At 30.1% G+C, this 2,531-nt stretch overlaps 1 protein-coding gene across 2 annotated transcripts in view; it reads left to right on the forward strand.

The window, feature by feature from the left end:
- The window catches only part of LOC118733568 (sodium channel protein Nach), a 12,279-nt gene extending 11,991 nt beyond the window's left edge, over positions 1-288 (forward strand). For both annotated transcript variants that reach the window (XM_036463009.1, XM_036463010.1), the window contains exon 14: positions 39-288. The gene's annotated coding sequence lies outside the window, so the exon portion shown is untranslated. The remainder of the gene's footprint in view (positions 1-38) is intronic.
- Positions 289-2,531: the final 2,243 nt, after the last annotated feature.

A 2,531-nucleotide genomic window follows, 5' to 3' on the forward strand; every position in this document is an offset into this window, starting at 1 on the left:
GCAATATGGACAATATCTACCATGAATTAAATAAGTATAAAAAAAAATATATAAAAAGCTGCAATTGATATTACGATATCAGAAAACAAAAAAAAAATTTAATAATGCATATACAAATACCAAATCACTTTGAAAATTAATAGCAATCTTTAAGATAAGCAAAGTAAAAAAAAAATAACAAGTGTATCGCTATTAAATAGGTCGACATGGTTATTTGGACGTCATTAATATAAAGCTACATATTCAACTTTTAATAAAGTTATTTATAGAAACGTTGCACTTGAAAAATGAAACAATAATGTTATTTATACTCAAATAAATATTTTAATTTAAAAATAAATAAAAATGCCCGGGATCTCGGCATTACTTAAAAAATATCCCGAAATCCCGGGATCACAATTTTCCGCAGTGTAGCTACTTAAAACGTTCTCTAAATTATAATAAAATTTAATCGGCTGCGCCCTTAAAATTCCTATAACTTTAAATGAATAAAAAATTCAAAACCTGATTAACTACAAAAACAGCGTTCGGAAATGCATCATCAGGAAATTTGGAATTTGCAACCCCTTGCTTTTGCGTAACTGCTAACCTCCTCCAGAGAACGTATAGTTATGAGAAGATGCAAAAAACGAAAGTCTGAAACGTTTCAACGATGGGTTTTCACCGCGGTTATTTAACATTTCAAATTGACTTTACAGAGTGGTGTGCAGGAAAAATGTTGTCAACAGTATTGTGCAGACAGTATTATGCAGAAAATATGTTAAAACCTATAGGTATGTATGTAAATTACACTTTTCTAATCTAAATGGTAAAAATTGCGCCAAAATTGATACAAAAGGAGGGAAAGTTTGACTTATGTGGTTTCGATTAAAGCATGAACCATATTTTTTTAAAAAAAATAACAAAAAAATGTTTACTTGAAAAACATTGTAAGTATTATACAAAAAAGAACCATGCAATCACTTTTGATTGCCCGTGTATGTACGTATGCGTGTCTAACAAATTATGGCTTGTTATCAAAATACCGATATTAACTAATACACTTAATATTATATAGTACAAATGTGTTTGTAAAATTAATTTCATTAAAATTATTTCTGCAATCAAATTTTCTATTCATGCAAAAAGCCAAACGCATAAATTTGTACGTACATATATACACATGCCTTTGTAAATATGTAGGTATGCAATGTATGTATGTAACATATATATGTACATACAAATGTACGATTGGTCTGCTTTCGTCTTCCCCTCGCCGCTGCCTTCAACACAAATTATTCAATTTCTGCGAATCGGCACCAGATTGGCACGTGCGCGAAACCATTAACCCCATGAGTGAGAAATATTTAGATTTTCGCATAAGTTTGCATTTAATAAAGCAATACTCGTACATTTTGTATGGTGAATAATATTAATTAATTTAAAATTCTGCATGTAACCATGTTCTCGACGATATATGTAACTTTCATAAAGATTAAACATAAAAATTGTGCTTCATTAACAGTTGGAACCAGCTGAAACCCAAAAAACTATGTCCGCAAATGGGTTAAACACAAACTGGAATTGGCATTTTTTACACGCATACATGCATACATTCATATACACATGTACAGTGGAGTAGCACTAACTTGGACATAGCATTGATTGTACTTTGATGTGTTTGAATCTTTTTATGGTACTGAAGATTTGGTTACGGATGAAAAAAATTTAAAATAATCTGTGGATATATATATAAATATATTTTTATAAACTCTTAGAGGTATAGAAATTTTTAAAATTAAAAAATAAATCAAATAATTTGTTTGCATATATGCATATGGTGTTCAAGGCACATTGACCCACCTGTACAAAAATCGTGGCGCGTCATGGGCAAAAATTTTACAATTTCGGACCGAAAAATGTGAAAACGAGCTAAGTTGCCACGTTACATCTGTGAACTTCCGATAAAACCACATATGTTTGTGATTTTAGAAGTTTTGATTTTATTAAAAAAAAATCAATGTATTTTCCTGCAGATAACGTAGACTTTTATTTAATGTTTATTAAAATTACACCTTAAAATACTAGTTAATGGTTAAAATATTGGAAGGGAACAGAGAAATTGAGTGTTTTGTCAAAAATTAACAAAAATTACCAAAATTCGAGATAACTTATTTTACAGGATATAGAGAAATAATTGCCACTTTTCACTTGGCTGGCCGAGATTTCTTCAATTTTACATTTTAGAATTTTTGTGTCGGATTGACAAAGTTGCGGTTGAGGGTGATGAATTTGCGGGGAGATGTGCGGCTGTAGTATTTAAGAATGGAATATCTTGACCTTGAGAAATATGCGAATGCGTTTATGATTGAAATAGTTATTATTGTATTTGAGTATACGTGTAATTATGTGCATATGTATGTATGCTGCCGTGATTTGTACATATGTACATTTATATGCATGTTCGTAGTTTTTTTGGCAGTAATATGCACATACATATATATGCATGTAAAAAACGTTATCAAGTAATGGAGCATGTATGTACATACATA

This window comes from Rhagoletis pomonella, unplaced genomic scaffold (assembly GCF_013731165.1).
Source record: "Rhagoletis pomonella isolate Grant_MI unplaced genomic scaffold, Rhpom_1.0 Rhpom_scaffold_00002, whole genome shotgun sequence".
NCBI lineage: Eukaryota > Metazoa > Arthropoda > Insecta > Diptera > Tephritidae > Rhagoletis > Rhagoletis pomonella.